The sequence below is a fragment of the Galleria mellonella genome, unplaced genomic scaffold, assembly GCF_026898425.1.
Source record: "Galleria mellonella isolate WM207_F2 unplaced genomic scaffold, CSIRO_AGI_GalMel_v1 utg63, whole genome shotgun sequence".
Classification (NCBI taxonomy): Eukaryota; Metazoa; Arthropoda; class Insecta; order Lepidoptera; family Pyralidae; genus Galleria; species Galleria mellonella.
The window spans coordinates 9211061-9221381 of NW_026442130.1; the positions used below are offsets into that span (position 1 = coordinate 9211061).

Consider the following 10321-nt stretch of genomic DNA (forward strand, 5'->3'; position numbering starts at 1 on the left):
TATACAATTAGTTATTTCATTTAAACAATCATGATATCCCTTTAAATTTTAATCATAGATTAATAAACATCAAGTTTTTATCTATACTTCGCGCTATTACATTATCTATTGAAATTAAGCTATATCACTATTATTCGACGCGAATAAGGAAGTACGTTTTTATTTTTTCGTTTGCACTACAACAACATTACATTGCTATTGTATGCTATTCTATTGCATCCACTTATACCAGTTCTATGGCATTCTCTTCCTACAAGTATCTCTTTTGTTTATTTTATATCAATGTGCAAAACCGTTGTTGAATGTAGGACAACAAACACGATCTCGATTCATTGGTGCGATGGTACCAGAACTTAGCTGAACAATCAAAAGCGGCTCGGTTAATGAACCAAGGCGACACTGATGGAGACACCTACGCATCGGTAACGGAACGCCATTGTTATGTTGCTTATAGCGGGAAAGAGCCCATTATCCGCTCAGATTATTTGATTAAACGCAGCTTTTTTATTATAGTCTTTTTATACTTGTTGCTTACGCGATTTACGATGGGTTTATTGGCGCATCTTTTTTAAGTGACTGTCAAAAGGAGATCCTCAATTTGTCTGTCTTTTTTGGTTGACAATTCGTTTGGTTATGTTACGCGATTACCCACGTCGTTTATTCGCGAACCGAAGCGACTAAGTAAATTTAATGGTCGAGAGATGGGCAGTAACATCTCTTAAAACATCACCAAAGTCCAAGTAACTGCAGTTGACAACCCGCTTGTCAAGTGTGGCAACAAAACCCCCCTTATGGGGGAGGCCTATGTTTAGCAGTGGATAATTAACGGCTAATATCATCATCAATCAAACATTATCATCTACAAAATTCGAAACATCCTAATGTTTATTGACTCGCGCGTAATTGTGCGTACGTGCGTGCGCTAACGCGCGTATTGTGTCTCTCTATGTGTGCGTTGTGTGTGTTCACAATTTAGTAACTATTTTTGCAGAGTAAAAAGTACTTGTGAAAATTATCCATTAAAATCCATTGCACGTTTATAGTACTACACTTTCAAATATTTAGTTCCTACACTATTTATAATATTTAAAAGTTGTACTTTGAATTTGAAAACGTGATCACGCCCATATAACTGTTGCTTTGTTCGAATTACGAATAAATTAGGATGACTTGAAATAAAAGTGACAATTTAAAATAACATAATATAAACCGCATAAACGATGCGTTCACTTTCTTTCTTTCTTATATACCTAACTCCTTTTGTATGCACAACCAGTTCTGGACGAAACGCTGCTGACACACTTGCATGTACCTCGTTCACAACAATTAAATCTATCAATTTAAGTTCCATCGACAGCTGGTTACGGTATGAAATTTGAACGTGTATTAATAAACTAGCAATGCATGTCGAATATAGCGATAAATGAATCTGGGATACAAAATTGTGCGCAATGGCAATAACTGATGACGCACATGTCATAAACGCGGGGAAAGTGCCACCGTAATATTTGCCAAATATACTTGTTATCGACTGTGCAAATTCTTTAGCGCAAAAACAATAGGATTATTAAAAAAAAAGTATGTTACAAGTGTAAATCCTTGGAACTTTACAAGAATACAATACAGGCATAGTGGTATTTTTAACCAAATTATTTCAAACTAGTATCTACCTAGTAGGTAACTTTGTATAATACAATGACAAATGTTTCTGACTTTTCTAGTTTGACAACCTCCATAAGGATAGTAAATGTTGCTTTATTGCGTAGATGAAGTCCCGGGTTTAATTGTCGCTTGGACAAATAGAGAAAATTAATATTTCTAAATTTTAGGGCGAATATGTTCGCCGTCCGCAAAATAAACAATTAATAGTAATAAAATATTTTTAATTACAATATTTATAATATTTTTAACTCTGATTCTTGAACTAGCGCTAACAGTGTATAAGAAATAAAATTTATAAATAAAAATAACGCATTTTTCTTCGATGACATATGAATAATTAATTCTAAATTAAATGTATTCGTAACCTTTTATATATAAATCATCGCACATCATTGCTATGCATACTTTTCCATATATTATTGAAAACAACGTCGATCAACCGCTTCCAAATTTCTGTCAAAGCAGCGGAAGACATGTCGTTTTTAAAGTCTGTATTGTATGGCTGCATTACGAACTCCATAGCGTATGGGATACCATACACCTGTAAATGTAAATATTTTTATTCAACAATAACTATCATTCATTTCAATACATTGCTATCAATATCCAATATATATAAAACCATCGGTTACCATTCCTTTAAAAAATAAATAAATAGCTATTGTAAAACATGCTTTTGCAAATTTGATGATTTTGATTGATATTAAGTATATTTCAGAGTATTGAAGCTGTATCTGTATGATTTCGTCCGATTCTTATAAATTCAACAGTTTTTAACTTTGGCTCATTTACACTAAATTATTAATTTTCAATGAAATCTACTTAGTCATTTTTCTCATAAAGTTCTAACAAACATAATTTTTACCATTGAGACTTTATTAAAATTATAATCCTCTTAGTAAAATCACAATCTCACCGTCGACGCATAATCAACGCTAGAGCCCAGTATTTTTCCATACCAGTTGTACAAAGTGTCCAAAGTGACTGACATGATCTGGAAGCTCGCATTCCTCATTGCCTCGTCAATTTCATCTTTAAGATCTATATATTTGTCATCATCTGATTGAACATCACTGTATCCTTTTGGGTATAGTACTGCATCACCCTATAAATTATAGAATTATGAAAAAATATACAATCTAATAAATTATAAAAATGCATTCAAAATTGTCAAAATTCAAATAGACTTCAATTTGGAAGGTAGGACTTTAATTTGGAAGGTAGGATATGGTAGTATAACTACTCGTACATGGTACAGAGCTGTAATATCTTAGTCCTCAGGAACGGCAATACATGAAACGGTACCGTGAGACCATGGCGCTGGTCATGTCCATAGGCAACGGTTACCGCTTTATATCATGAACTAAAAGTTGAATAAAAGTCGAAGTTGTTCCTTCTAAGTTGCATACAAAATGCATTCCAGTTAAAAACCTCGTCTTTTTCTAGTTGTTTAAACTTACCTTAAAATATTTTTCCCTGTAAGTGCCTCCGTGTACATGGATATATGCAATGATTTTGTGACTGTAACGATGGAAAACGTCGCGTACTACTTTTGTCTCAGGCTCAGAAAATGGTGCTGCTCCCGGGTATTGGTTGCTACATGGATTGATTCCATGGGAGTTATTCCAGGCAACATCAAAGTTGCGATCTAGAGCAACACCCATACAAACGGACTGGGGTGAAGCATTCTTATTCCATATTCTATCGCTATTATCTTGCCTCAGCATTCCCTATTTATAACACAAAGTTATAATTATACATATATGATAATTATTTATTAAGACTAATTGTATGTGTTTTAAAAATCAATATATGAACGATTTCATTTTTTATCAAATTTTTATTATTTATTTATTTTATTTATTTTATTTAACACTTTATTGCACCAACATAACATGATTTGTTAAAACAATTTTCAATAAGTATAGTGTAGTACAAAAGGCGGTCTTATTGCTAAGCAATCTCTTCCAGACAACCTTTGGGTAGAAAGGATTAAAGCATAAGTAGGTAGGTGGCGCGTTAAAAAAGATAGATTTGTAAAAAATAATATTTGTGACAGCATAGTCATATACATATACATACATAAATAAACACATACAACCAAACATATACATATATATACATACACATACACATATAAATATATATACATACATATACATATATACGCATAAATACACATAAATATACCATATTAATACACATATATATAACACACATAAAACTGGAAATACGTAGGACTAAGTGATTATAAGGATAGGTAGTGGGCTTTAACTAAGTTTTTAAAAATTTATTTTTATATTTATTTTTCATCTAGGTATGCCTTGGTACGATTAGATAAAGATGTTTAGAGTTAAGAATTCTAATTACCTATATTTTCATTTATAAAAAATTCAAAGTTGCATACTGGAGAGACTTTTTAGGTACTAATAAAAACTACCCTAAAAAACTTTAAAAAATGGCCTTTGTTTTATACTTTTTAATTTTTAAACTTTTTAACTTTTTTCCCACAATAATAAAAGTTTCTTTTTTTTATTTTGTTCACAATTGCAAAAAAATCAGTGCATTCCAATTTACAATTTGAAATTAGTTATGAATTGTAACGTTCTGCAAAAATTACCAAATCAAAATTTGTGTTCTCATAATGGTTACAATTCGTTACATTTATTAATTTTCTATGCATTTTATTATCGCCACGAGTATCATTAGACCATAAACAAACATGTTATGTGTGAACGTAACATTGTTTTCTATCAGAAACTATCGACATTACATATTGTTTTTAACAACATCATTAATTTGGTATAATACGTCATATATTGCTCATGTCTATAGGCGACGGTTACCACTTTCCATCAGGTGGGCCGTCAGCTTGTTTGCCATTCGAAGGTGTGTAAAATATATATATATATATATATATATATATATATATATATATATATATATATATATATATATATATATATTATTACTATTATACTAATATATATATATTATTATCATTATATCCGCCTTTAACTGTCCACTGCTGAACATAAGACTCCCCTTTCGAGGTTTTGCCCGTAGTTGCTACGTTTGGCAGGCAGATTGGCAACCGCAGTTAAGCTTTGGAGATGTTTTAAGAGGAACGCTGCTGCCCATCCCTCGTCCTCCCTTAGTCGCCTTTTACGACACCCACGGAAAGGAAGGGGCGACTTATTCTGTACCGGAACCACACGGCCATACATGCATATATTACTTTAATATACACAGATATGATCATGAATGCAGTATTCTAAGTCTTTAAATAGTAAAGCACTGTAAAAAGAAAGTCGTAAAAAAATAATAGTAATACATACTGATAGAGCCATCCCATCTGGATTTGCTATCGGTATTAAGAATATATCGAACTTGTCCAAATGTGATAAATAATACGAAACAAGTTGCGTGAATTTCCTCTCATCATGTAAGCAAGGTATCACATTAATTCCCATTACGGCAAGCCCATGAACTATGAATATAATTTTTTTTCTCAGCAACATCGTCTACATATTTGCTGTCGGCAGCTCGAAAGTATTTTCCTATATTGCTCTTTGCTTCTGTTATTTTAAGGAGAACAATATCTTTGTATTCTATTGTTCGACTAATAACCTCAATTGTGATATTTGCCTCTGGGAATTTTGATTTTAATTGCTCTAGTTGACTTGCTATCTGGAAGTGTGTATTTATTTACGAGTAATTATAAAAGTAAGAATAAAAGTTCCTATCTACATATATGGTCATTATGATTTTCTTTTTATTGTCTCAGAACATTCGATGATTTGAACACATTTTAACAATAAGGTAAAATTTGCTTGACACAACATTCAAGTAAAAAATATAAAAGTACCGGAAAGCCATTCAGGGATTAAGTTTACTTCGCTTAATAATTTTAATGTTAAAATACAAGTAATTAAAATTATTGCAGTTAATGTATTGTCATAACATTTTTTACAGATTATATTAAAAAAATATTGAGATGTGTAACTTGGATTAAATCGCATTTTTAACTGCATAATACTATTAATAATCTTATCATAAATTGAAGTAAAGTCACATTTTCTATCATACGGCTTTCTAAGGTTCATAATCTTGTTGAAAATTACTTTAAAAGTTTTAATAAACTCAGTTAAAAACATTATAATATTTTTCTATTTCATCTAAAATTACAGAGTAATATTTTCATATATTTTAGATTTACATGTCTAACTTACATTGTACGGATTAAGTGGATAACTTTTTTCTTCTTCATTTAATTTTATTAAATTGTGCCTGCAAATAAAGCGTATATATTATAATAATATATTATATTATTAGTTACTAACCAGTGGTTAAAATTCTTTGGAATGTCCGATTACATACATGACAATTTGGAACGCATTACTCAGTCTAGACGTCTCTGTTGGACGTCCGGCAAAGAAAAATATTATAAAACTCTATCTATCGCATCTGGTATTACTAATTAATTTGTTCATTATTAATAAACTTATTCCCTTTCATTTTATAATAGCCATATAATTATAATCTGATTGTCATCACAATTATCATTCTACCATTATCCCAATTACTATTTGAGGTCGGCGTAATATGTTTATAGTATTACCTCTATATTCAGATTCTTCTCTTATTTTTTTTTATTTATGTCTAAAATTAATTAATTACTACTATGTAGTATATATTTAATAAACAGTTTACTAGTTCTATACTACAATACTTACTTATCGCTTTTATGTTTTTTTGTATATTGCAACTTATATACAGCGGTCATTCTTGTTGATCTAAAAAAATATATGTATCATGTAAACCAATAATAAAAAAATACATGTTAAAATTATTACAATAATGTCAAAATTTTATTCCTATAGATACAAATATGAAGTACTAGCAAACCATCGACTTCGCTTGAGCATTATATAATAGAAACTTAGAAAATTCTTCAGATTTTATTAGTTATCCTTTGGATGATAAATATTTGACTGTGATTCTATAGATACCCCTATAGGTATCTATAGAATCTATATATACAGACAAACAAGTGTAGCAGATATTCTATTCCTTGGATATTAAATATGAGTACTAAAGATGAAACTTCATTCGCTGACTTACTCCAAAATCTGCTTAATCCTAATTACTATAGATATGTATGTCAAACATAACGATTGATTGTACTGTTAAGATGCCACCAGGTAACAAACATACATATAAGATATGAATAAGCAAAACTCATTTTCTCATTTACAATATTAATACTCGTAATAGTAATACTCAGAAAGATTTCATAAAACCGTCTTATTGCAATTTATTCTTTTTATTTTTCTGCTTTAACTTATGCTGTTGCATCCTCGGCCATGTGTCTTGTATATTCGCTTCAATGGAATGGTGATGAGGTTTTGGTTGATTGCGTAGCATGCTCTTATTACTAATTGAAACAGTATCCTCTAAATGCAGTTTTAGTGTTTTGTTGCTGTTTAAAATTAAATAATATTATAATTTAATCACTATTACTGCTATTGCCAGAGGGAAAATTTTTATAAAAATCGACTGCTGGAGTACCTGTATACTACCCATATTTTTGGCATGAAACAACCCAACTGCCAGCCTTTTTTTTTTTAAATCGATATCATATCGTAACTTTAAAAAAAAGAGCATATTCCTTTTTAAAAGGCCGACAGTACACCTGCAATTCCTCTGATGTTGCTCTTGAGCGGCGATAGTCACTTATCATTAGATGAGACGCACGCTTATTTGCCCCCTCTGTTATAAAATACACATATAAAAACTTTTTATATAGCTCTAACCTAATACACGTACTTCATTTTATTTAAATAGTAATTAGCACAGTTTAAAAAATAGTACTACTGCATTAATAAAATTTGGATTTCGGTCACGTTATGAGGAATAAAAAATACTCCAACTAATCATCTAAGGCAAGATTTCTGGTAAAAGAAGTACTGGGAGGAAGTGGCACTCCTGGATGAAGAACTTGCAGTAGAAGTTTGGCTGTAGAACCCTTTGTTCTTCAGAGCGGCAACTTCAAAAATTTGGATTGCCATATGTTTGCCAACCTCCAAAAGAAGCAGAGCTCGAAGAAGAAAAATTAATGAAAGTACCTACCTATCAACATTACTTTCAATTTTTTTATGTTATAAATAGGATTTTTAATAACTAATCGATGTATTTATAAATTAGAAAAAAAAAACTTAGATTTATTACCTGTTCTGTTTTGTTTTACCCCGATTGTAAAGAAATTGCTGTTTAAACGTTTCAACATATGTCTTTGTTTGCATTGCTCTTCTTTTATCATATTTCGGTTCTGGCTCCCTTCAAACATATTAAAACATTTTTCTTTTATTTTTAATAAGCTAAATATACTCAAGACTTTTTATAATAATTTTATGAATATTTTCGAAAATATGAAAAAATAAAAAATCTGAATTTAATAAAAAATACACTGCTAAAACAATTTTTAAAATGTTTCCCTGTACAGCTCATACCCATAAAAATGTTTAAATAATTTTAAGCACAAATTCGAGCTTATTTAAAATACCTTACCTACCATGGTAAGGTATTTTAATAATTAAATAATATGGACTTTAAAAGAATAAGGTCTTTTATATACTTTTATCCCATAAATCCACGATAACATGTTGAGTTACCGGGATACAAGCCAAATACGCTTATACCAAACTTTAGTATGACCAGTTTAGCCGTTAAAAGACTAAGGGTGGATTCGACCAAACTTAAGTTTTTGTCATAAGTGGTAACAAACATTCATAGTTACATTACTATAACATGTATTTAAATTTAGATTTAATAAAACGTATGTTACCAAAATTCCAAATCGTCGCTCTTTTTGGCTGAAATTAAACATATTGCTACATTATTTATGAATTGTGTGGAAGACATTAGTTTGTCTGTACTAATATTATAAAGAAACAGATCTGATTGTCTGTTTGTAATGGATAAACGCAAAAACTACCTATATTAATATTTCTTACACTTGTAACTCAAAAAATACATTATTAGCGAGTGATATAGGCTATATATTATTTTTTAAATTTTCATTTACCCATGCGAAGTCGGGACGGATTGCTAGTATAGTATATCGTTCTATACAATTTAATAAGTAGCTAAGTAGGTACCTACATAAGAAAAATATGCACTGATATCTCTTTTGTATAATTTTTTTACATATATAATACATATGTACATATATTTTGTGTTATTGTTAATACTGAAACAATTTTGATAATTGTTTTTTGCATTTGGTAGGTTTTAATTCGGTGTTAGTTCCATATTATTTTTATAACATTCTAATAATAACATTATCAGGATTGTTTTAAAAAAGTGCATTACTTTAATATTCATTAGTAAAGATTACAGTTTGAACATTTTCAAATACTTTAATAATTAATTGTTTAATACAGTTTGGTTTTTGCAATTATTTCTGTTTATTTACATTATCGTACGCGAATAAAATATCAAATAAAATTAGAATAAAACAGACCTATACAAAACTCACAACTAATCACGTACAAAACAATTGTTAGAGTTTTATATACAAACATTATTTCATTTATAATTGTCTTTACAATAAGGAAACTGATTTGACGCACTATTTATTTCACGGAATTTACACATTGTTTTAAATTCAATTTATTTTTAATGTAAATATTAGTATTGGAACAGTTACCTTATCTACTATATTTTATGACTTAAAGCAATAAATACTATACTATATAATTTATGACCAACTTGGGAAGGAAATATTAAGAAGTAGTTGAGTCTAGGTAGCAGTATCCCTCTTCACCGAAGCCTAACTGCAGTAGCCAACCCACCTGCCAAGCGTGGCAACTACTGGCAAAACTCACTAATAGGTGGAGGCCTTTGTGACAGAGTTGTGGATAGTTAACAGCAGATATGATGATGATGATGAGTCAAGTCTAACGGCCTCATTACTAATTTGCAATAAACCCTATCAGGTAGACCTAGTAGGTGTCACAACACACCAACTGGCCTGCTTCATCCTGGCTTATCACCCTCCTGCTACTGTTATTGTTTATACTATTATTATTATTTGTATATGTTGTATTTTTAGGATTACATAAAATTAGTTATTTGTAAACAAATGTCGATTATTTATAAAAATATTTCATAACCAATTACTTACAAAATAATATTTTTTTTGTACAACTTAGAATGGCAAACAAGCTGCCGGCCCACCTGATGGAAAGTGATAACCGTCGCCTATAGACATGAGCAGTACCATGGACATAACAGAGTATACTGTTTCGCCCATGATACCCCCCATGCGTTGCCATTCCTAAGGACTCAGATGTTATTCCTCTGTACCCAGTAAATTCACGCCATATCCCTTCAAACCTAAACACAGCCATGCAAACACAACTGCTTCATGGTTAAAACACGAATAGGACAGAGGTACCCAAGCAATCGACTTTTGTACAAAGTCTCCCTCTGATAATATGTAAACGACTTCTAAAGATTTCATTAATGTACTTCTAAAAATAAACCAAACATATCTTGAAAGAATTTAATGTTAATCTTGTTTGTAATTACGTAAGGTAAATACCCGTTAAAGCTCCGCACTTAATTTGTTAGCAACTGTACAGGTATCTTAATT

At 30.5% G+C, this 10321-nt stretch overlaps 1 long non-coding RNA gene and 1 pseudogene across 1 annotated transcript; both read right to left on the reverse strand.

Moving 5' to 3' along the window:
- Positions 1–1866: 1866 nt before the first annotated feature.
- LOC113521851 (mast cell carboxypeptidase A-like) lies at positions 1867–6452 on the reverse strand (annotated as a pseudogene).
- Positions 6453–7899: 1447 nt separating this feature from the next.
- Positions 7900–9326, reverse strand: LOC128201841 (uncharacterized). Its single transcript, XR_008253456.1, has 3 exons — positions 9188–9326; positions 8510–8537; positions 7900–8001 (listed from the first exon to the last, which is right to left on the reverse strand). It is a non-coding gene; the product is annotated as an uncharacterized LOC128201841 (long non-coding RNA).
- Positions 9327–10321: the final 995 nt, after the last annotated feature.